This window comes from Musca domestica, unplaced genomic scaffold (genome assembly GCF_030504385.1).
Source record: "Musca domestica strain aabys unplaced genomic scaffold, Musca_domestica.polishedcontigs.V.1.1 31, whole genome shotgun sequence".
NCBI lineage: Eukaryota > Metazoa > Arthropoda > Insecta > Diptera > Muscidae > Musca > Musca domestica.
Window position 1 is genome coordinate 6318916 of NW_026712309.1, and position 26550 is coordinate 6345465.

At 35.2% G+C, this 26550-nt stretch overlaps 1 protein-coding gene across 24 annotated transcripts in view; it reads right to left on the reverse strand.

Moving 5' to 3' along the window:
- LOC101893893 (microtubule-actin cross-linking factor 1) overlaps positions 1-26550 on the reverse strand; it is a 204558-nt gene that overhangs the window by 67761 nt on the left and 110247 nt on the right. The gene's annotated exons all lie outside the window — the stretch shown is intronic.

Below are 26550 nucleotides of genomic sequence, written 5' to 3' on the forward strand. Positions count from 1 at the left end.
TAAAGCATATCATTAGGAACGATTTTTCAGTAGTTTCTCGTTCAAAATTAAAAAATGTTGATTTGTTATACAAAAAATTCAATTTCACACCAACAAGTGTGATTAACAAATTTTAGATTTTTTGTTGTGCCATAATTATGGAAATGATTAATGAGATTTTTTTTATTGAAATTCACTCAAAACCTGATTGGAAGACTATACGGGCTCAGGCAAGACATATCACATCATTTCCATTAAAAGACAGTTCATCAAAACAAAAAAGAGTAGATCTAAAATGGATAAAAATCCCCACCTCCCAAAAAAGGCCCCAACCTGCAAAGACCTTGTCTTGTAAGAGGAAATTCTTAGTTGGACTCCTTTTTTCTGGGTTTGGGGGGTTTTTGACAACTTTCGTATCCAAACAATATCAAAGGCATTAATAATAATATTCGGAGTAGTTTTGAGTAGTCATGATTAATCATGAATTCCTAGCCTTGCATTGAGTACGGAACTCCAGCCATCACGATAAAGATTTCAATTAATCCTTTAAATTGAAACAAATTGAAATGATTTAAACGGCATTGTAAACGAAAACAATGAGGCAAATTGTTGAAAATGTTGCCTTGATAAAACTCGAAAAAGAGCAGGCAGTACAAAAAAAGACAAGAAAAATGAAGATAAATGAAGAAACAAAAATTAAACCGAGGCAACAAGTAAATTCCTGCCATTCAAAAAGGGAAATAAATTGCACAAGTGCCTGTCTGCCTGATCAGCTCAGCTCAACTCAGCTCAATTGGGAGATCCCTCTCGCAATGGCGGCGTTGATCATATTTGTTGTGTTGTGGTGTGGCGGCTGGTAGCACACTTCAATTACAGCTGGCGAACAACAACAAAGGAATAACAACAAAAACAACAATGAAATGAAAATTGCACCATTTGCCATTCAAAGGCATTTGTAGCTGGGTGTGGGGGAAGTTTAAAGCTTGCAGACAATGGAACGAACGAACAACAACAGTGCAATGTCGACTACAACAGCAGGCTCTTCAATGGTGACTATGGAGCGTAGCAAAGCCAGACACAAACAGAAAAAAAAAAAAAAAAAAAAAAAATCCGCCGATGGTTATCTCACTGACATCACCAGCACTTTAATGACGTTTTCCAGGCAAACAAAAATTTACTCAGCTGGCTGGGAGGCTGTTGTTTGCGAGGGGGTGAACACTTGTCGGCAGAGGCATTTCACTCGAAATCAATTCAGATTCTGGAATTGACATTAAGATCGGCATATGGGGATTTGTAGTCAGCAACACAACAACAACTTCAGCAACAACACCAAACTGCAGACCGTCATTCGAGGGCGGAAATCTCTTGGCACTCAAAATCACATCAGACACACAATAACAATTGTTGTTCTTTGTTTTTGTTCTTGCAATTTCAAACTTAGCAAGGATTTAGTTTGGCTCTAGAATGTTGCCAACATTTCCAGCACTACACACAATAGAACTTTTTGTATCCAAATTGTATTATTGTTGTTATTCTTATTGTTTTACAAAACAGAATATATATTTTTTTAATTTATTTAATTAGCAAAACAACAATAATGAGCAATACGCGCGCGACTTGTTTGATTGTATCCACCAAAATAGACGGCTTCTCGACAACGACTAACAACGATCGCTTCCACTGGCAACGCTTCAACTCTTCTGTTAGCCAAACAGTTGAGCAGAGCCAAGTGTTAACAACGTCGTCACCGTCACCGCTGCCGTCATCGCTGGCTGTCAACGCCACAAGCTAGACGGCGAGTCTAGTATTGGACCGCGGGAGAGAGAGAGAGCTGGCGAGCAAGCTAGCGAGTCGTCACATTACGTTGGCCATTTACATGGTAAAAAGGTGGAGAGCTGGCTGATCAGCAGCAGTTGGACTGTTTTAGAGAGACCGGCGTTGGCGGTAGTCTTTCTTTTTGGCATTTTTGGTTTGGAACAACATTCAACAACATGGCCAACAACATACGCCACCACCAAAAAAAAAAAAAAAAAAACAACAAACAGCGACAAATCGCAGTGGTGGCAGCCAGCAACAATCGCAGCAGATCAAGTCTGGCATAAAACCCAACATTGCCGGTTATGGCTTGTTGATTTTTAGCCACTGAGGCGGCAGGCGGTGGCCGACAAAAGAAAATATATTCTAAAATAACAGCGTTATCAACAACAACAACAACAACACTACCACCAACAACGTCATCAACGAACCAAAAACACAACTGGCCACAGGTTGCAGTTACACCAAAACACGGAATGGCCAATAAAATTACAAAAACAAGTGCATAAAAATGGTATTAAAAACGCTCACGCTATTCCTCAATCCCAAAACAAAAGCCGCAGCAGCAGTTATGGACTGGGCAGAAGAAGAGCATTTGGACCAGAGAACTCTAAACATTTCAATTTAGAATTCTAATTTCTCGATATTTTTGTTGGAGAAATGGCAACACTGTCGTCATTATCATCATCTCCAGCATTAACGCCAACACCTTTTTTTGGCTTAATAATACTAGCTGCGCAACATTTTCGCATGATGGAGCGCGCGTTTGCTTGTCGTAGCGTAAACATTATACATTTCGAAATTCTCAAAAAAAAAAAAAAAAAAAAAAACAAAATAGACGACTTAGTTTTGACATTGAATTTGTAATTTTGGCCGTAATGAAAATGTCATTTTTAAGCCACTGCCAAGTGTGGAGGAACCATGAAATGAAGAAGAAGAAGGCGAAGATGAAGAAGAACATGAAGTTGACGACCATGACGTTGTTGTGGGTACTCCGCGCATAATGGGTACGCTTGGGAAGTGGGTGAACCGACCGAAAATAGTAATAAATCTTTCTAAGAAAGAAGGTCATCTTTTTTCATTTCATCATTGTATCAGCTTGTAAGGTTTGTAACTCTTTTTTATTTCTTTTTCCGAAAATGGGTCAGCCGGAGATTCATTTCTTTGGCTCTGTATAGTTTGTTATAGATTGTAATAAAAACAGCGTTAAACTCGGTCGGACCGATAATATTGTGCTCCCCTCTAGTGAAAACCTAATTTTTCTGAAATCCGTAAAACTTGCTTGGATAATATCCCCAGCTCGGATAATGTGTCAAAAACTATAAAAAAGTATAATTTGGGGACTATCGTCCAATAGGGTCTACTCCAAAATCTCAAAATACATTGGTTGATCAAAATTTTCAAATATTTAATTACAGCCTTCATGGCTGGAAAAAGTGATCAGGGGCTGGATTCTTGTTCTATGAAAATATGAAATAAAAGACATTTCCTTTATATAATTTTTCATTTGACATTTCTTTCTTTTATAAAAGTTTTCATTTCACATTTTCATCAAGAATTGATGCCCAGGACCATAAACACAATTCAAATTGGTCGGTGTCCCAATATAAAGCTTATGTCAAAACGAGGACCGTTATTGAGATTTTTTTTGACTAATTTTTTGTCCAATAAAAGGTTAAAGTGATAAAGTATATTATATTCGCTTAGAAAATTTGGCGGAACCTTCGAAGTATCGAATATCAGGATGTACTGTTATATGTGAGGCTATACGGGACGGTTTTATGACCTCTGAGAGCCTAGAATGCAAAATTGCAATTTATTAGAGTGGAATATGCGTCTAAATCTAAGAAAAACTATAGTTATAAACATATTGGGCTATACATAAACGTGGGTTCATGTGGACGAATACCGAACTTTTTTGGAATTCCAAAAATGTACAGGGTTAGATGAAAAAACTGCAACCAACTTCAAACTGCTGTCATTTCTAAGCCACTCGTCCGACAGCTGTTAAAATTAGTCCAGAGACAGTTCATTATATTGTTTACACGCGTAAAAAAGTATTTTGTTGAGAATTTTTACCCTTACCCTGATACTGGTAGCGTAGCCCGACGTCAAGGAAATGGACGGAAGAAAACAGCAACATCAGCAGAAATGGTTCGAAAAGTAATGAAGCTACTTGATCGAAACCCACGGCGTAGTGGCCGAAAAATGGCTTGTGAGCTGAACATATCGCCATATTCCATTCGGCAAATATTAAAAAATGAGCTCGGGGTAAAGCCATTGAAATTCCAAAAGTGCAAGAGCCGAGTTGCTTCGCTTGACCAAAATTGGTGAACTGACGAACAAACAAAAATGATCGTGTTTACTTGCCAAAGAGGTCAACTAAAAATGTGCACCATGGGTTGGCCACCAGAACACAAGCGCCGGCCATGGTGGTGGTGTGGCCCGCCATAATAGCCGATGGTCGCTCTCCGCTCGTATTAATCGACCGTGGCATCAGAATAAATGCCGAATATTATAGCAAAAATATTCTGGAGGGTGTATTAAAACCTTGGGCACACAAACATTTTGGCCGCAGACCTTGGACATTCCAACAGGACTCAGCACCATCACACTCAGCAAGCGCCACCCAAGAATGGTTACAAAATGAGGTTCCTCGCTTCATTTCCAGCGCACAATGGCCACCAAAATCTTCGGATACCAATCCGTTCGACTATTATGTCTGGAGTATTTTAGAAAGCAAGGTTGACACTAAAAAAGTACCAAATTGTCGATCACCTGAAGCAAGCGCTTCGCCGGGAATGGGCCAAATGCTAATTATTAATTTAAAAAAAAAAAACATATCAACAAATATCTGAAATGTCCTCAAGCGAAAAGTTTGGAAGGTGTTAATTTGTTTGTTTCAAACATTGACTGAATTCTTTTTTTTTCAAATATGAGCAATGTTAAAAACAAAGCCGTCTTTCAAATTGTTGTCGATTTTTTCGATTAGAATGTTGTCATGACATAGTGAGTATTCCTAGTTTTGGGTATTCTAAACAGGATTTGAAGAAAACATAAATCACATTGATGAATGAGACTAAAAACATCCATCAGCAAATAATCGGCCTCTTAAGCAAAGTTTGGCAATCTTAACTACTTAGAAATCAACCTACTATCCCATTTTTTCAAGGCATGTTGTCCGAAATATTGGATTTATTTGTTGACCATTAAAAGTAAAACAAAAAATGGAAGAAAAAAAGACAACTCAAACTTTGAGAACGCACTCCATCAACAGAAAATATGAAAACAAAACTAAAACAATGACAGTTATGATTTAATACTTTTTGTAGCTATAACTTTATAACTTCATTTCTGAGCACGCCTTAAATTCCAACTAATAAATACCAGTATCTCCGATTTCATTCTACCATTTCTTGTTTTATTTTTGTTAAATATTATAACAATGTTGTTATTGTTGTGGTTGCTGCTGCTTGTGTCTTTTTGGTTATTCTTTTATATTTCATCTATTGTTCAAATTTCCTGGACAAAAACCTCCAGAGGTTATTAACAACTGACCGCTGTAAAAATGCCAACATCATCCAAGGGCTATGTAAATTCTCTATTCATTTGGGGGTTTTGCATAATCTAACACACCAAACCGGCAGGGAAAGAAATCTAATGAAATACAAAATTTTGAAATTGGAGTGTGTGAATTTCTTTCACTTTGGGCTTTGGGAATGAGGTTAATTTGGAAAACAAGCAATTTTAAAAACTATGTATTTTATTCCGATTATTTTGAATACTATTATGTATAGCGGCAATGTGGCCTTACAATATCTTTATTTTAAGCTTTGGTACAATTGGGTGTTATGACAGGAGTTTCCAGGTTAAGAGAGCTATATACTTAAATATTTGTTTTAGAATTTACTTATTTTACAATAATATACACAACCGAATGAATTACATATGCCATTTTTTTATGAAAAAAAAAAGAAGTAAAACGAGATTAAGCTCGATTGAGCCAAACTTTTACTCCTCTGGCCATGTCAAACTTTGATATATGAGTAAATCGGCTTTCCTCGAGATCCCTACAATTTGGATGCTTCGTTTTATGCGACTATACCAATATTGATTCTTTTCGAGAGGAGTTGTATCTATCCACAAAGAACCAGAAATTTGGTTGCTTGGGGGACTATACCAAAAACTGGACCAACATTTACTATTTTTGCAAGGACTGTAATTATCCAAAAAAAAAAAAAAAAAAATACGCGATATATCAAAGCTGTTCGAAGTGGAGAACATTAACTTCCAAATACCGAAAGTCAGAAGGTATCGTTATGCGGCCTCAATACCAAAAAATATACTAATATTTTTGCGGTGATTTACACTAACAGTAACTAACCGATTTCTAGGTACAAAGACAAAGCTGTATCTTTAATAGATGTTTTCAACAAACGGCCATTACAATATATTCTTTATGAGATCCGGATTCTGAAGTGTTGCAAATTCAATACAAATTCAATATTCCCTTACTTTTTCGGCGGAGGGTTTAATAATTTCGGAATACTTTTAAAAGTTCTTTGAGTTTTTAGTGGCAAGTTATTGCATTTTGTGCGAGCTATCTTTGGGAAAAATCTATTGTTGAGAAATGCCGCTAAAATTTAAAAAAAATTCCGAATATCATGTGTTACACTTATATGGAGCCATAAGAAACAATCAATTAGCTGCCAGCGTGGGCGGCAGCTATAACAAACTCCAGTAACCAGGTTTGCGAAAAGTCGGTTTAGAAAAGCAGCTAAAATCAGCGAAATACCGAATAATGGGAGATACCGTTATATGGGGGCCATGCGAAGAGTTGGATCTGTAGTAGCATTTTTGTCATTTGAAATAATCCCAGTGAGAAGTACAGCTAAAATCATCAAAATACCGAATATCGGAGGTACAGTTATATAGGGACTATATCTAAACATGGGTCTATACGGATAGTTTTTTTTTTTTTTTTTTTTTGCAAAGATCTATCCTACAAATAGGAAACACAAATGCTAACAGCAAATTCTGTTCGAAAATCTGACTAAAATAATATCTAAAACACTTTAAATCTGGCGGTACAGACATATATATGACCCATTTTCAAAATTCTGCGGACCTAAAATGCATCTTAACAACATTTTATCTGCCTACTTTAATTTGTTCAGAAGCTAAAGTAATTTTCGCAGACGAAAAGACATGGCTAAATCGACATAGAATCTTGATCAAGAATTGTGGTGGAGGGCATAAAAATTAGTTAGAAAACCCTCTACTTGGCTAGATAAAATTCATGTTTGATATGACATACTTTCGGGCAAAGTGAGAATTTCAGAAAATTTTATGAAAATGGGGTTTTTTCGTTAGTTTTTTTTACGGTAGCAATTATTCAAAAAATAAATATATAATTATTTCGTTCTCATGCTCAATACAAATGTAATAAAAATTACTCTTTTTTTGTGGCGAAATAATGGAAAATATCTTATTTCGCATTGCGTTTCACTATTTTTCATCCAAACGCCCTAAACTATGCTTTACAATTTTCTTGAATTGTGGTTTTCTTCCCCACAAATAAAATAATAAATAAATAATTTTAAGTTCGATTTTCACGATCCACAATAAACTAGATCTTCATTAGACAAATTATTAAAAAAACTCCAATAATCATTTAAATTGTTTTCCAGCATTGATGGATTTGTATTACTTCCAACGCGCGCGCACCCATTTCTTTGTAAAGATTGCAAAAATAACAATAAACAAAATGGCAATGTCAATAAATTAAAATCGGTCATTAACAACAGACCACGCTACGAACTAGCAGCCAACATCCATCCATTATTGTCGTCATTATGGAATGCAATGGGGTGATGATGTTAAAATGTTTTCGGACCAGGGCGATTGGTACAAGATCCGAGCCTTAGGAGCTTAACAACAATTGCAAAGCAATGTTTGTTCATCGTCATTGGTATTTATTGTTTAGGAGAATATTTGCAGCAAATAGATCAAAGCAAAATGCTGGCAATATATCTGCTCCCTTTTCTATTTTATTCTATTCAATTCAAGTCCAAATGGATCGGAGATAGTATCTTGATTCCGTACAACGACCACGACGACGACGATAAATAATTAACATGTTGTTGGCGCTGCGTCGGATAAACTGTAACACAATTGCAATTACAGACAGAGCGAGCACAAAATAGTTGCAATTGAAATATGTGACACGAGTATTAAAGTCATTACCGGACGGGCACCACTTGAAGAGTTAGCAAAGTGGAGAAGGGGAGATTTGGGTGTCGTGATCTATAGAAAAATAAAAATTCAAGTCCACAATGATGAATGCAAATTATGTGTAAACAGTTGCAAAAATTATAAAAAAAACTGCAAAAAAAAAAAAAAACAACAACAACGAGAAACGCTTAAAGCAAATACTCAATTGTTATTGCTGAAAAACTATTCAGGGCTTAGAGTCTGTTTCATCATAGACAAATTAGGTATAGACTAAAAAGTTGTCTCATCTGTTATCTCTGAAAAAAGTGCTTCAATAGATGTCGTTCATGCTGTGAGAGAGGTTCAGTAGACTCACTCAATTCTCTCAAAATACAAACTATTAAATATTTTTATGATTCTTTATTATTTATCAATTAAAAACGAAACATCGACTTTGTTTACTTTTACATTATCCAAATATGTCGTGAAATATAAAAATATAGAACTTAAATAGCAGAAAAATGAATAAATTGTTTTCGTAGTCGAGTGACTTCACTAGCCCTGAGTGACTTGATTGGCCAAAGATCAATAATAGTGACATCTGCCGGAAAGGAACATTTTAAAACTTTTTAGTCTATACCTTTATTTGTCTATGGTTTCATCGAATGTCATTCTATCTCTCTCTCTTTTCGAGTGGAATTTTATCGGTGAATGTGTATGCATTGTGAAAAAGAGAAAATACAACAAAAAAACCTTGAAATAGCTGTAACATTGATGAAGAGAGAATGAAGGATATATATTTGCATCAAGAATACAACTTATATCCAAATCAATTTATATATAATTAAGTCGGACGGTTCTGTGGACATTTGTTTTGCTTTGGATGCAACATATATTGTAATAACAGCCTTCGAACCACATTTCATGCTGGAATCGAACAAACATCGAGCATAACATAATTCTGATTGGTTTGTCAAGATACGAAAAATCAGACTCGGTTCATTGTAATGCTTGCCAGGAGTGGGAACTTTTTGTTCTGCAAAAAAAAAATGATACCAACCATCGGAGTAACATTTTGAGGTGTCCAATAATTTTTTTCACGCCAAAAAATATTTGTAAATCGAAAAACTTAAAGGTACCCAGGGCCTTCGTCCCTGCTTATAAGGGGAGAGTACCACCGAAAAAAACATTGTGTTACTCGGTGACTTCATAATTAACAATCCGCTAACCAATTCAGCTATTGATAAACAGTCGTAATCTAATTATTGTGAACCCTCATCAGAGAACTGTCAAACTTTTCTGATATGCGGTTGGCAAAAAGGACATCACAGCTGCAGCCGCTCGTTATATACTTGTTGGACGTGTACATGAAGTCAGATCAAACTTCACATCAGATACACGGTACAAGCAAATTATAGTGATGAGTTTCCGGAGTCGGGGAACTTTCATTGAAGATCAGCACGTTGCTGGAATTGAAACCCATGCGAGTAATTTGAGGGCAACGGATAAGAATTATGAAAACAGGGGATCTCAGTCATTTGAGTGTCATAATGCCAGCCCTATGAATACGTTTGCGATGGATTGCACTGCACACTGAGAATCCAAAATATCAAATTACGGACGATTTGTTCGGAAATATGAAGCAAGACGTTCAAATTGCCGAAAATCAGGGGACACAGCTATATGGGAGCTTAACCAGAAACTGGGTCTACATTAAATCATTTTTGTGACAAGTAAATCTCCCACAGAGAGAACGCTGTCAAAGGTCAAATGATCATTTCATTCATTTGATCGAAAATCGGGACAAAAATCTTCGAAATACCGCAAATCAGGGGGTACCGTTATATGGGGACTATACCAAAAGTGAACAAAAATATTATTTCAATACCAAGAATCCTAGGAAAATACAAATAACTGTTCAAAATTTTAAAGCTCAATCTTTATTTGCGTGAACTCTATGGTGATTACAGCACCGATATGTCTAAATCGACAGGAAATTTAATGATGATCATGAATATATTTATATATTTATTTTATGGGTCTCCGAGGTATCTTTCAAGGTCTTGCAAACGAAATGACAAATTAAATATACCTTCCATTTTATAAAAATAAATCTTTAAACTACAGTAAATATCATTGCATACTTTCCGGCGACTTATACACACCGGGAAAAATTATTCAATGTTGAAATTTATTTATTGATTCATTTGCGTAATGACATTCTATGGGTTCCATTGTTCTCGATTTTTTACTTGGGAATAGTGTTCATTTCATTGTACAACCAAAAGTCTACTTTTAAAGGTTAATTAAAAACAACAATGAAGCCTATCCAACTTACTAGATTTATCACCTACTATATTATAGCCCTAAAAAATGTTGGCAGATGAACAATGTGACATTTATTTATAAAAATGACGTAGATGTTTTGTTAAAAAACCCCCAAATTCTTTAATTTATATTTATGGAATTAAATAATGTTTCTGTTTTCCAAAATTGTTTCGTTGTTATTTATTTACGGCTGTTTTGAAATTCATTCATTGATGAGAAGCAATACCTTAAAAAAATGCCTTGTTCTGCAACCTACGCAAATTTTTGTTTTTAATTCATAAAAAAGCCAGTCACAAAATCAGGTATCGTTCAGCTGCATTCAAATCACGTTGGGCGTTATTCTCCAAACAGTTTTACATGGCGTTTTTACGGCTTGTTTTATTTTTTGTGACTTCATTCACAAAAAAATTATTGGCCGTAAATGAAATGAATTGAAATTGAAATCGAAATTGAATTGATGTGGTATAGAACACACCGCACTACACACACACACACAACATGTTTCCAAGTTGAAAACACACATTTCAATCGATATTTAGAAAATGACTAAATTTGCATGGCATAAGCGAATGATGGTGGGAAGAGGTAGAATATCAAAATAAAAACAGTAACACAAAGCCAATCAATGGTGGCTGGTTGGATTATTTGCGTGGAAGAAATACCCAAGTCAGACAACATCTACACACAAACCATACGACTTTTACTCCATGTTTGGTTGCATTAGCTGTATTTTTGTGTTTATTTTCAATGACCATTTTATTTGGATTTTGTTCTATTTTAATTATCAGAAAACAACAACAACACTCGTAGTAAAAACAAAATATCAAGTGGCAATCACTTGCTGTTGCTTTCCAGCATTTGCTAAGCTGTTTGTTTTTAGCCATGATGATGATGCTGATGATATTGTAGATAAAACTGATGATTGTCATCCCACACATGGTAGTAACCTCTCAAAGCTGTGGATTTTAACACCTGACCTTAACGCCAGAGCATGGCGGTGAATGGAGGGAGGGAGGTTAGACAAAATCACCATCAATGCCATTAAAAAGTGATCGTTATTTAAAAAATATGCATAATTTATCAAAAACAACATTGATCTTTACAACTGTTTATTTTATTATTTTTTAATTCAACAAATAAGGAAAATACTGCATTCCGGAGAGGTGACAGCAGTGTGGGTGGTAGTCATTCATTTAAAATACAAAAACAAAAAAAAAAAAATGAAATAATTTGTTAATGACTTTTGTATTTCCGGTAAAGGGCGCCGTAAATTGACATTGATTTGATATTGAATGTAATTGCTCCCACATACATGTTATTGAAGTAGGTTCATAGAAAAGTGTATGACAGATACAAAAAGTATGACTCCGAAAAGTATGCACTTATTTTTTAATTTTAGGCACAGTTCTTTAAACACGTAGAAAAGAAGTTTATTTCGGCCTGGGGCTGGATTCTTGCCCTATGAAAATATGAAATGAAAAATGTTTCATTTATAAAATTTTCATTTGACATTTCTTCCCGTTATAAAAGTTATCATTTCGCATTTTCAGAGAACAAGAATTGAGGCCCAGGTGACACTTTTTTATTCCCTTAACAATGTGAAAACTTGGATATCAAAATAATTAAAAATTTACCATTATTAAGAAATGATGATCTACTCACAAAGAACCCAAAATGTGATTTGGGGAAACATTTTTACCGAAACTTTCAATATACCTAGAGGTACCGTTACGTGGACTGCTACAACCATTTCAATATCAAACATACTAGGAAAAATGTCTGTCTGTGAAAAATTTCAAAGCTCTATCTTCATTATTAGTGCTATCTACATTGAGATACCAACAGATGGACAGATTTGGCTAAATCGATCGATTTATTTGATCTTTGACGAATGATAAAGAGCATAAAAAGAACTAATGATCTGAAATTTGCAGTGAAAATTAAAGCCAGGGAGACACTGTCACACATATCGGCCCTTGTAAGTCATCATCTACACAAAATATGCCTGATGGGCCGCTTAACGACTGCAAAACGCGTCGCATAGTAGTAAGTGTGGAATAGTGTCTCTCTGGCTTTCAAATTTACTGCAAATTTCAAAACCAAAATATGTAGTTTCCGAAAAATATGCCACACATTTTTGTGGAATACTTTTTTAATGGTTTTCAATAGATTCGCCCTTTTAACAAAGTGTATTCGAAATCTTTTTCCTACGAAGTAGAAATCCCTCTTGTGGCACTCCTTGACCTATTAACAAGAAAAAAAAGCAGTTAAGTTCGGCCGGGCCGAACTTTTAATACCCTCCACAATTTGGAAGGAACTTGAAAATTTAAAAAAAAAACTTCCGGAAACTACCACTTGAATGAAAACTGTTATATGGAGGCTATACGAAGACGTGGACCTGCTTACGAAAATTTTTGTAATAGGCTGTAGTACTTCAAACGTCAAATTTAAAACAATTCCGGTGAGTAATGTCGCCAAAATCATCAAAATATTGAATATCGGGATGTATCGCTATATAGGGGATTTTTGGTCATAGGCTGTAGTATCCATTACGAACTTTAAATATGACATTTGTTACAATTCCGGTGAATAATGTCGCACAAATCATAAAAATACCGAGTATTAGGAGGTACCGTTATATGTAGTATCCATTACGAACTTCAAATACGAAATTTTAAATAATTCCGGTACATAATGTCACTTAAATCTTGAAAATACCGAATATCAAGAAAACTTGGACCGTACTAGCACGTAATCAAAATTTTAGCCTTCTCTCTCAATTCGTTCGAAAAAAGCGTGATTACAACAGACAGCCAGACGGACATCGCTAGATCGTCTTAGAATTTTACGCTGATCCAGAATATATATACTTTGTAGGGTCTATTATAAAAATTTCGGGGAGTTACAAACGGAATGACAAAATTGATATACTCTCCATAGAATGGTGGAGGGTATAGTTACTTTACATAGTTACTTTACACTTCGTAAAATTATATTTTGATTCAATTTCGAGAAAAATTGCGAAAATATGAAAATCTGAAACAAATGTCCAATTTTTGTTTTGTTTGGCATATCTTAGGATATTATATTACCCTGTGCTGTTAACTAGAAAAGTATGCTTGAGAGAGATTATTTCCCCTTTGTACGGGCTTAAAACAAAACCACCGAAGTTTCAACGTCACTACTGAGACTTGGATAACACATTAGGTCGCCTTTACCGATACAGTTATTTTTTACCTAAATATTTGAAAATTTAACAAAATGAACCAATCTGCCCAACAATTCCGATATTATAAATATGATTTATGTGCTTTAAGCTAGATGCTGTTGGATATGTTGGACATAGACAAATGAAGATATAGACAACGAAAAGTTGGTTTTTTTCTTTTTATCCAGGTGACTCTCATCATGTTTTGCATAGTCAACATGCTAATTTCCCACCCCCTCGACTTCGAAAACACATTTTATCGTTTTTCAAGGATTTCACTTGATAATTCCGGAATCTTTTGTATGTCATGTCGTATTTTTCACATTTCTTTTATTATTTAACAATTTTCAACCGACACATATCCTACAGTTTTTGTTATTTTTAACATTTAAGAACTGATTTACTTCAATATTCCCACTCAAACCCCTAAAATGACATAGACGACATCTGCCGATCCGATTTTTTTCGAAGATAAATTTCGTTGTTTATATATTAATTTGTGTATGTGTTGGATATGTTAATTTGATTTTCCACAATTATCTGTAGCATTTTAATAGCCTACTTTTAGTCGTTTCCCCAGAATGTTTATTTTAAAAAAAAGGAAGTCCCTAAAAGTATGCTTTGAAAATGTTTAATATAAATGTGATGCGTGTGCCATAACGAACTAACAATTTGAGAGAAGGTTGATCTAAAAATATTAAGCAGCAAATAGTCCAAGAATATTCTTTGAAAATCAATAGGGTTTCTATAGATACAGGGCTTTTAAGGCTCAAGGAATCAATGTCCACTCGACTCAAGTCAACCACATCACAAGTCATTTTGTAGCCAAAATATCTCAGACACAAAAAATAAATTAAAGTTATAATAACCTCAGCCTTAATAACAACGTCTATTTTTGCAAATGGTGGGGTTTTTTTCGGCGAGGCCACCTAATGCAAATTACAAACCCACAAAGCCAGTCACTTAGTCGACAGGAAGACAGTAGATAGGTAGATAGTTAGGTTGTTAGAACTAAGTAGATATATGGAATTAGTACATGGCAATCGTATGAAGTTTCATCCCATACACACACACACACACACACAATGTTCACAGTCTGACAGTCAGTCATTCTTGCTTTTCTTCTAACATTTTTCTTCTTCTAATATTTCTACTTTGGTTTCTTCTGTTTGTTTAGCCAATGTTTTTAGCATTTTTTTTTCGCTGTTTGGGTTTTTTCTTGTAGCTGTTGTTGTTGTTGTTTAATTCTTGGCTTAAAACTTGGCAAAAAAATGATGATGTCATAGCGACAACAGTGAGTTTTAGTTTCAAGTTTTCGTCATTTTTTTAATGTTATTACTGTTGTGATTTATTTTCTGGTTTAAGACAAGCTCCCAATAGCTGTTGGACGAAACTGAGAATAAAAAAAAACAACAACGACATGATTCAATTGAAGGTTTTCTGATATGAAACAAAAACCCTCTGCCAAAATAAATTATTTTGTTCATTTGTTGGGCGTTTTTTTTTTGTAATAAAAATGATAAAAAAAAAGAAATACAACATTTAGTACAGAGAAGAAAAGACATAAATATAGAAAATATCAGATTCAGTAGCAGCAGCAGCAACATTAGAATTTATCAATCAAAGACTATCAACCAATACCATTGCCTGGCTGCTTGCAGACAAACCAACAACGTTTGTCAAATGTAATTTAGAGGAGTCAGGTAGGTACTTTATCTGTGTTTATTTTTTGTTCTGCCAATGTTTTGGAATTTTAATCACAAAAAACCCACCAAAAATTAAGAGAGTGTGTGTATGTTTGTGTGAAATCGAGAAGTTAAACAAATTTAAAGTTTACAAAAAAGAATCACACACATTCACATTCGTATAATATAATTGACAATAACAATTACTTTTCAGTTATCGCTGCTGCTGCTGCTTCTCTCTGGGTCTGACGGTATTAATTGTCGTTGGAAGATAAACGTTTAACCATAAAACTTGTATAAATCAAGTCATGTTTTTTTTTTTGTTTGTTATGTTTTGAAATGCCGCCACCGCCGCCGCCTTGGCCACTTCCAGCCTTAGTACTCAATCATTTTGAGAATAAATTGCTTACAATTAGAAAACAATAACATGCAATTATAACATTTGCTTTGTACTGACTGACGACCTTTGCGGAATATTAATTCTTGTTTTTTTTTTTTTTTTTGTAACTCAGCATATCTGCCATTACTCTCGAACACACATGTTATATGGGGAGACAATGTAGCAAATGTGATAATCTGCCTTTGAAGGTTCTTGAAAAACCCCACTTTTCAAGATTTGGTTATTCAAATACCAAAATAACACGCAGGAGAATGTCAAAATATTTTGGAAACTATTACTAAAGGCCAAATAACACATAATGTTAGAGACATATATAAAGTGAACTTTCCACATATATCTTCAGCATTTTTATAGCATACTTTTAGACACCTTCCAAAAAGAAACGCTTTATATATTATAAGTAGAAGTATAGTATAGACATGGGAATAGTATATTATATAGTAAACAGGGTGAGATGAAAAAACTGCCACTAACTTCAGTCTGCTGTCATTCCTAAGCCACTCGTCCGACAGTCGTTAAAATTATTTCTGTGATTGCTCATTATATTGTTTACAAGTGTGATAGTGTGATTTCTTTATATTTGGCTGGAAAATCACAAGTAGCTATCGTTAGATAACTCCAGCATTTAAATGTGAATAAATCTTTTGTGTCTCGTACCATCGCTCGTTACCGTAAGACTGGTAGCGTAGCCCGACGTCAAGGAAGTGGACAGAAGAAAACTGCAAAATCAGCAGAAATGGTTCTAAAAGTAAAGAATCGACTTGATCGATAGCCGCGTCGTTGTGGCCGAAAAATGGCTCGTGAGCTGAACATATCGCAATATTTCCTTCCGCTAATATTGAAAAATGAGCTGGGGGTTAAGCCATTGAAATTCCAAAAAGTGCAAGAACTTAGACCACAATAGAAAGAAAACAGACTCAAAAGAGCTAAAGAGTTGCTTTGCTTGGCCGAAAGTGGTTTACTGCCGTATTTAGTTTTCTCCGATGAGAAAACATTCGTTGTCCAGCAGTTTGTAAACAAACAAAATGATCGTGCTGACCTTGCCAAAGAGGTCAGCTGAAAATGTGCACCTTTGGTTGGCCACCAGAACTCAAGCGCCGGTCATGGTGATGGTGTGAGCCGATGGTCGCTCTCCGCTAGTATTAATCGACCTTAGCATCAGAATAAATGCCGAATATTATCGCGAAAATATTCTGGAGGGTGTATTAAAGCCTTGGATACACAAACATTTTGGCCGCAGACCTTGGACATTCCAACAGGACTCAGCACCATCGCACTCAGCACGCGCCACCCAAGAATGGTTACAAAATGAGGTTCCTCGCCACCAAAATCTCCGGATACCAATCCGTTGGACCGTATTGTGTCTGGAATATTTTGGAAAGCAAGGTTGGCATTAAAAAATACCAAAGTGTCGATTACCTCAAGCAAGCGCTTCGCCGGAATGGGCCAAAATACCACAGGGCAACATTCGGGCAGCGTGTGACGGTTTCATTGGCCGTTTGAAGCCCATAATTCGTGCCAGAGGTGACAAATTCGAACAAATCTAAACTTATTCTAAAATTTGATGCTATTTCCGATATTTTTCGCTTTCATTTAATAAAATTAAAAAAAAAATGTAAAAATTATGGCGTTTGACTTTGTTGTAGTTTTTTTTATCTCACCATGTATATATTATTGCCTTTCGTTCAAGTTTATCTCTTCTACAAATTGCAAGATCTCTGTGGTTTCGAAAACCCCTCAAAAAACAAAACGAAACCTTTAATTAAGAAATTGATTTATTCCTTTGGTTAAATACTAAATTAATCTTGAGTCACAGATGACATAAAAAGAAAATTCCCAAATATTTTCACAACTCTTGAATGTGGGTCAGTCAGTTAGTCATTCCGGTGGTCAGTTTTACATTGCCGAACCATATTTGGGCAAGAGTACACAATGGTAAAGGTTTCGATTTTTTTTGGAATACCCGCTCCCATTTAAGTGTAAACAATGAAGACAATCGGCAGTGTTGTCCTGACGGACGACTGGTGTGTGTGTGTATGAGTGAGTGTTGTCATCCAAAATAATAAATGACACTCTGCGTTGTGTAGCACGGCAGTGTGTGATTTAATTCATTTTTTTATGTGGGGTAATGTGTTGTTGTTATAATTTAAATTGAAGTTGAGATTGTTCAAAACGGCAACAACGCCAACAACACCAACAATTAATTGAAGTTGAATAATCATAAATTTGCAGTTGAAACAAAACAATACAACAAACAAATGATACCATGACATCATCAGCGTGTGTCTGTCTCACGCGTTCGTCGATGTGATGTCGTCGGCGGCGGCGTTAAAATATGATCGCAATCTGGTTGCCAACAACGTCATTGTCGTCATTGCCCATTGACATCAAAGATCAGCCAACAGACAATTCACCCGCAAATTTATGCATCGATTCAATTGTTGAGCGGTGCAGAGCAGAGCAGAGCGGCACGGCCTGTTTGCAATTCCAATGGCTAACTACCTCGTTTAACATGAGGTTGAAGGAGAGCCAACAACACACGCACGGACCAATTGAGTGCCGCGATCTGATTGCCATACATTGATCATGGATAGCAACAACAATGACAACAATTATTGCCTTAATAATTGTAATAAATCCTTGAGACTTGAGCGCTGGACGATTGTTTTTTTAGCGTTGCATTGTTTCAATGACAAAATGCTTGAAGTTCTGCTACTGACTGGTGATGACACATTTTCTCTCCGATTTAGCTGAAACTCCAGTTCCATAACATTTCCATATTTTATGGCAGCACTTTGGCGAACATATGGCATCATGTCTGGTTATAGAAACGCGGTGGCGTTGCTGAAGTTGTTTGCCACCACTCCCCCCGCCCGACCATCGTTCCATTGCAAATCATTAAAACATTTTACGAATTGAAAAACAAACATAAAATATGTAAATTATCAAGAAATAATCAAGAAAAAGGCCAGCAACAAGAACAGCGCCATAGAAAGCAACTTTGGTGTATGATGCAATTCTTGAGATTTCAATCGAGTGCGTTTCTCGAAATAATTGCCAGCTAAGAAGTCAATCTGTGAATATTGGAGTGAGCGAGTGTAGGTGTATCGTTGTTGCGCAGGCGCATTTCTCATAGACGAAAACACTTAGAAAAAAATAACACTTAATTGGGAAAATGTTATACTCGTCGGCCAACAAAAAAAAAAACAATTGCTTGTTGAATCGCATAATTGGTTTGGAGTTTGGTAAGAATTTTCCAAACTTGCCATTTGAAACGATACAATCCACTAGAACAAGAATCCACTCCCAATTCTTGTTCCATGAAAAGTTGAAATGGAAACATTTAAAAAGAAGAGAAAGGTCAAATGAAAATAAATATTTTTCACTTCATATTTGCATAGAACTAGAATCCAGCCCCAGGAAACTTTAAAAAAATAATAATGTTTCTTTACCTAGCTGTATTTTGGTTCTGGCTGACAAAAAAGTGTTATTAACTTTTTGAGTCGATTGGAAAATGTTTCCAAGAACCTTGTACTTGCTTTAATCAGCAGGGCGAAACATGAACCTACATTGAAAATACATTGTGAGGTGTTCTACGTACTAGAAACAAAGATACCATGTTATGTGGGACCAAGACCTTCGGCATAACTAAAACCAGGTGTACCTTTAAATGAGGGCTATATCAAAACATGAGCCTATATTGATTATTTTCTGCGGGGAATTTTTTTATATGCTATTAAAAATGCCACAAATTGCTGAAATTAGATAAAATACTTGAAATGTGGATGGACCGACATGGTCCATTTCTTAAACCAATGATTCGTCAATTAATTCAAAGCTCTCTATAGAATTTCAAAGCCCTACATTAAGTGGTTAGAAATATCTCTCAAAATATTGGTGTCCATATGGGAATGGTGTTTAAGGCTTTATATAAAGGACCCGAATTTGACGAGAATTGAAAAATGCATTCATAAACCAAAATTTATATGATTAAGGTCTGGTATGGAGTCGCTCCTTAAAATTTGGGATCTGATATTTGCAAACGCTAGGCAGAGAAAATGTTCCGATGTATCGTCATCTTCACCGTATGCCCTGCATATGCTGTTATCTGCACATACTAACTTGCACAGATGAGCTTGTATGCCTGAATGCCTGTTACCCCACTGATATCCTTCTTACCTAGTAATAAAAGGTTTTTCGTTTTTACCTCATTGGGATCGTCCCATAGGATTTTGGTGGTTTTCCCTACGCCCTCATTGTTCCATAGGGATATGTGGGCGTTTTCTGCCCTTTAACACTAGACGTGACGCATTTAGCGGCACTGGACTGTCTACGTTTATTGCTGCTAATTCCCTGCCTGTTTTAGCGAGAGAGTTTGCCATCTCGTTACCTCTAACTTCCGTATGACCTGGTACCCATATAATGCGTACTAGGCCGTGTTGAGAGTATTTGTTGATTGAATTTATACATTCCAATACAGTTTTTGAAGTTACTGTTTTGGATGTTATAGGATATTCCCCTTTGATTAAGAAAACTTCTTGTGTGGATTTTCAATTCAGCTTTTCAATTTTTTTTATTATTTGACAACTTGTCCACAGCAGTAAAGTTTATAGACTAACAAAAAAAATATTTTTCTTTTCATTACGAATACATATAAAAACAAAGCCTACTTTTGTAACATAAAAAACATATCAATATATTTTTGCATGGTAACACAAATTAGTTTTTATTAAAATATTTTTAAGTTTCCCAATGAACAATTGTGGTGCAATTGTCCAACACACCCCCTCAAAAATATATTGATCATTACAAATTAAATAAATATCCAAATAATAGGTATGGTAATAATTCACGATGGACAAGTTGTTATTTCTGGGAAAATATAAAAAGGTCCAACATTCGTTGTAAAGATTAGGAAAACCCAGAAAAACCTAATCAGACCCAAACAAACAAAAATATTAAGACAATTACATATTACTTTCCAAGCCGAGATAACTTCTCAATTCCAGAAATCTAGCAGCTGGCAAGGGTTTCGTTAATATGTCAGCAATCTGTTTATCTGTTGGAATATACTCAATAGTTATTAGCTTATTTTCAACTTGTTCTCTGGAAAAATGATATTTAATATCAATATGTTTTGATCGTTTGTGGCATGATGGATTTTTTGATATACTTATGCAGCCTTGATTATCCTCGTAAACTCTAATAGGCCTATTCATCTCTATTTTAATACTACTCACTAATGATTTTAACCACAGAGCTTCCCTTACTGCTTCAAACAAAGCCATATATTCAGCTTCTGTTGATAAAGCTGCTACAGAGTTTTGTTTCTTTGTATTCCAACAAATTAGACATGTTTCAAACATTTTGAACAAATACCCTGTTGTACTTTTCCGATCAATCTCACTTCCACCCCAATCAGAATCTACATATCCAATAAATATGTCACTGTGACTGTCGTTTCTTTTGTAAGTCAATTTCAAATTAAGAGTACCCTTGAGGTATCTTAACACCCGTTTAAGACATTGCCATAACTCTTTATTGCTCTTGTTACTATAGCGACTTAAAATATTAATTGCCGTACTTAAATCAGGCCGCGTACATAACATGACGTACATCAAGGAGCCGATTAGATTACGACATGGTGCGTCATATTTTTCATCCGAGTTTAGTTCTTCATAATTCAGTTTGCATGGCAGTGGAGTACTGACGGGCTTACAGTCATCCATTTTAAATTTCCTCAAAATATTCTCAATATATGCCGTCTGACTGAAGTATACTGTATTTTCATCTCTCTCTAGTATACTGTATTTTCATCTCTCTCTATCTGTAATTTTAAACCTGTTCATTAGATATCTTTTAAAATTAACGACTGTTTTATCATTAGCCGTAGCAATTACCAAATCGTCCACATACAATAACACATACAAATTTTCAAATGTATCACCCTTATCAAGAATGTATAAACAGCGATCCACTGACGAATTAACAAATCCTATTTCCTTCAGGACTTTTTCAAAAACTTCAAACCAACATCTTGCAGACTGTTTTAGTCCATAAATTGACTTATTTAGTTTACAAATTTTATCATCCCCACAATCCAATCCCTGTGGAATTTTCATGTAGATTTCCTCCTTCAATATTCCATTTAAAAAGGCTGTCTTTACATCCATGTGATGTACCTTTAAATTGTGTTGGTTTGAAAAAGCCATCAGAATGCGAAAGCTGCAAATTCTAGCTACAGGAGCGAAGGTTTCATCGTAGTCAACTAAGTACTCTTGGGTAAAACCTCGAGCAACAAGCCTAGCCTTGTATCTTACTGGATTTCCTTTTTCATCATGTTTCAATGAAAAAACCCATTTACAATCAACTACATTCTTACCAATAGGTTTTGATACAAGAGTCCATGTCTCGTTCTCAAAATGTGATTTAAGCTCATCGTTTATTGCTTTTTCCCAGTGTTTTCTATCGTTTCTATTTTCAATTTCATTAAAAAATGTCGGTACATCAGAATGAGCTTGAATACCTAACACACATTCCAAGAAAAAACAATCATCTTCTCTGTATGAAATTTGTGGTTTATCCCTAAGTCTTCCACTTCTTCTGATCTCTGTTTCAGTTTCCGAATTGGACAACTGATTATTGTGTTCATTTGATTCTTCAAATACAGGAACACCAGTTTCGTCTGGATCAACCTTATTTGATATATGTTCCATGGACTGTTCATATTTTTTCTTTTCCTTACTGTCATTCAGGACATTTTTACTCACTTCCGTACTTTCATTCGGGATAGTCAAAATTCTGTCCGTAGTATCATTCGGGACAATTGGAATTATATCCGTACTGTCATTCGGGATTTTTAGCACATTTTCCGGTTCAACATTCTCTTTAATTACATTCCTGGAATTTACCATATTCCTTTCATCCATGATAACATCTCTAGCTATCAAAAACTTTCCACTTTCCACATCCCAGACTTTATATCCATTTGATTCATATCCAACGAATATTCCCTTGGATGATTTTTCATCAAATTTTCGTTTTCGTATTTTGTTATGCACATACACCGTTGAACCAAAAACCTTTAAATATTTTAAACTCGGCTTTTTACTGTGCCATTTTTCATAAGGTGTTTTTGTTTCTTTACCCAACGCTTTACTGGGAAGTCTGTTTATTAAGTAAGTTGCCGTTAGAACGGCTTCACCCCAAAAAACTTTATCCAATTTAGCTCCACTCACCATAGCACGAGCTTTTTCTGTTATTGTCCTTATCATCCGTTCGGACACACCGTTTAGTTGAGGTGTATGTGGAACGGTTAAATGATAGCTTATTCCTTTTTGAACACAATAATCTTTCATTTCAGAAGATAGATATTCTCTTCCATTATCTACATAGAGGTTAACAACCTTTAAATTAAAATGAGATTCGCTTTTAGCTACAAAATCTTTAAAAACTGAAAATACATCCGACTTATGAGCTATTAAGTATGTCACACAATAATGTGTATATTGGTCAACAAAAATAACATAATAATTCTTTTCATCAATGGTAGAGGGCGTAATCGGACCACAAACATCCGAATGGATAATAAATAAAGGTCTTTTTATATGTTCTTTGTCTTTCTTTTTACTAAATGACAACCTACATTGCTTACCATCTATACAAGCTTCGCATAAATCACAGTCAGGTTCTGCATTTTCCAAAAGATTTGTGTCACTAAACATGCCCTTGCTTTTTATTTCCAAAAATTTCCCTTTAGATACATGCCCTAATCTTTCATGCCACAATCGATAGTTTTCATTTCTTAATGTTCTTGATGTGTAAATGCTTGAAAACAGCTCAAAATCTACAGTTGGAATATTATTTTTATATTTACCATCCATAACAACTTGTCGGTTTTTGGTAACTATAACACCCCCTGGATTAAATTCAATAGTCAAACCAGCATCTTGCATTCTCTTCACGGATAGTAAGTTTTGAGGAACTTCCTGGCAATATAAAACATTTTCCAATGTGATTTGCTCTTGACCTTTAGTGAACAGCTTTACTATTCCTTTCTTGGTTGCGTATATAAATTCTCCTTGTTTGGCAATTCCAATTTTAATGGGAAACTCCAGGCAAATAAAATCTGTGTACAAGCTTGAGTCATTTATCATATGATCAGAGGCACCGGAGTCCAATAGAAAAGAAATGTTGCCTTTTGAGGCAGTGTTCAAGTGCTGCCCTATCATGAATACAAATCCTTTTTCAATTTGGGTTGCTGCAGTTTGAACTGTTTTTCCACTATCGAAATTTTTTTCATTTAACTGTTTTTTAAATCCGTAACAATCTTTTTTAATGTGTCCTTTTTTACCACAGAAATGGCACTTCGCACTTGATTTAGAAGTTTTGTATGATTTGAATTTACTTTTATTTTTGAAATTATGTGAAAAGACCTTGTTATTGTATCTTTGATTGTTAACGGCTTGTAAAACTTTTCCACTGGTGTCTCGGTTATCGTTTATCAATTTTATCTCATGGTCAAGTAATCGAGTTTTTACAAATGCCAATGTTAAGTTATCCTCCGATAATGTCTCAATCGCCGTTATGACGCCATCATACGCTGATGGCAGTGTCAACAACAAGTGGGATACTTTGTCCATTTCCTCAATTTTAGCTCCGGAAGCCATTAACTCAGCAATCAGGTCATCGAATATTATGAAATGATTCATTAACAATGTATCACCTTTTAGCTTTAAAGACAGCAGTCTTTTTCGCACCGCCAATTGGGATGCCAAACTCTTCCGTTCATATATTGCATCCAAATCTTTAAAAATTTGCTTTGCTGTACTTTCAGTGTTTGCAAAACCAAGAAAAGAATCGCCTAGATATTCGATGATTACACTTTTTGCAGTTCTTTCACTTCTTATCCATTCTGGGGTTAATTCTTTCGGGAATTCACAATCTATAACTTTCAAAGCGTCCATTTCTTCCAACAGCGCTCTAACTCTAAACTTCCACACAGAATATCTTTCTCCATCGAAGGGTTTAATATTTCTTTTTAATTTATCCATTTTCTATTAATTAGTTTCAGCGTAGCCTGGGCCCATAACCTATAGGATATTCCCCTTTGATTAAGAAAACTTCTTGTGTGGATTTTCAATTCAGCTTTTCAATTTTTTTTATTATTTGACAACTTGTCCACAGCAGTAAAGTTTATAGACTAACAAAAAAAATATTTTTCTTTTCATTACGAATACATATAAAAACAAAGCCTACTTTTGTAACATAAAAAACATATCAATATATTTTTGCATGGTAACACAAATTAGTTTTTATTAAAATATTTTTAAGTTTCCCAATGAACAATTGTGGTGCAATTGTCCAACAGATGTTATAGCTTTTATAGTTGTCAAACTTAGCCCATATGAGAGTTTGATGAACCTCCAAATAATACCAAAGCTGGAACTGCAACATTAAAATTGACTCTTGTTTTGCTTTATTCTATCTTTAAGTGTAAGTTATCCGCTTTATCTGGGGCAGGATCTCCTCTGTGGGCATACTAATGGCCACTACATTTCCTATGTTGATGTCATGTATTAAAGCAGGTAGGGATAATAAAATTCATCAATTTGAAACATTCTAGGTAACTAAAGGTGGTTCGGATGATGGATCATCCCTTAATAAAAATCATATATGAATTGAAATTAAGAAATTTAATTTTATATAAAGTATTAAAAAATGAATGCAATTCCCTTCGGAATTCTCAAGAAATCTATTATAATTAAATTATTTTTATTTAAAATGAATAATTAGAATTTTTACCAATAAATTCCGAATATCGAATGGAATATCATATTTTTCTCAGAATCCAATGGAGTTTCAAAATTTCTGAAAACATTTTACATTGAATTCCTTTCCATATGTACCCGAGGAGGATTAACAAAGTACAGAAGGGAGAGGATTTTGTTCAATGAACATTTTTTAGATTTCAAATAAAGCTGTTATACTGTCAATTATCTTTTCTAAATGGCAGTTGAAAATTGTGTTAATTAATTTGAACATTTTTTTGCAAAAATATTATCAGACATGTTCATTGAAAACATCAAATTGAAAGTTGTTCTAATTTATGAAAACAAAAACATTAAATATCCAGTGGGCGGTTAAGAAAACCCCTGTCAAACATGAGACACTACTCTGTGGGAAATATCCGGTGTTCTTGGGGCAAAGTTGGTGAATTTTCTTTCAGTGTATGTCAGCCAGCCAGGCAGCCAGCAGCAACCACTCCAGTCTAACGTTGCAATCCACGCAAGTATGTATGTCAGCAGAGCCAAGCATTTAGCTGTCGTCTTATTCTGTTAACTTCTGTTCGTTTCGCCAAGAGTGTGTGGCTATTGCTGCCACCTACCTGCCATATTTGGCATTACTGGTATGGCAACAATCGATACTCAAACAGCGACGACATGGCACTTTTGGTTTCCATTTGTTGTTGTTGTTGCTTTTCGTGTTGACAGATTAGTCTTGTGCGATCAATGGAAACAAATCTTGAGTTTCGTCAAAGCCAGGCATATTTCAATTGGAGGCTGTATTACCAACCAAAGTGGTTGTTTGGCTGGATGTTTTGGCGTCTGCGGCGGCATTAATAGACATCACAAATGTGTGGGCAGGCAGGCAGTCAGCAGCGGCAACAACATCAAGTGGTATGCTCCTACTCTCTAGAAACCATAGCCATGGTGTTGGGGAACAGCACACGTCATCCGTGGCTATGAATTGTAATAAACACCAGATATTATGTATCAAAACACACATCCACACACATACCTATCTGGCGATTGCCTGAATGCCAACTTGTTATCAATAAATTTAGAAATCGAAAGTCTTGTAGGATGTTGTGTGTGCGCGCGCGATCGAATGTGTTACTTGAAACTAGAATTACCAAAATG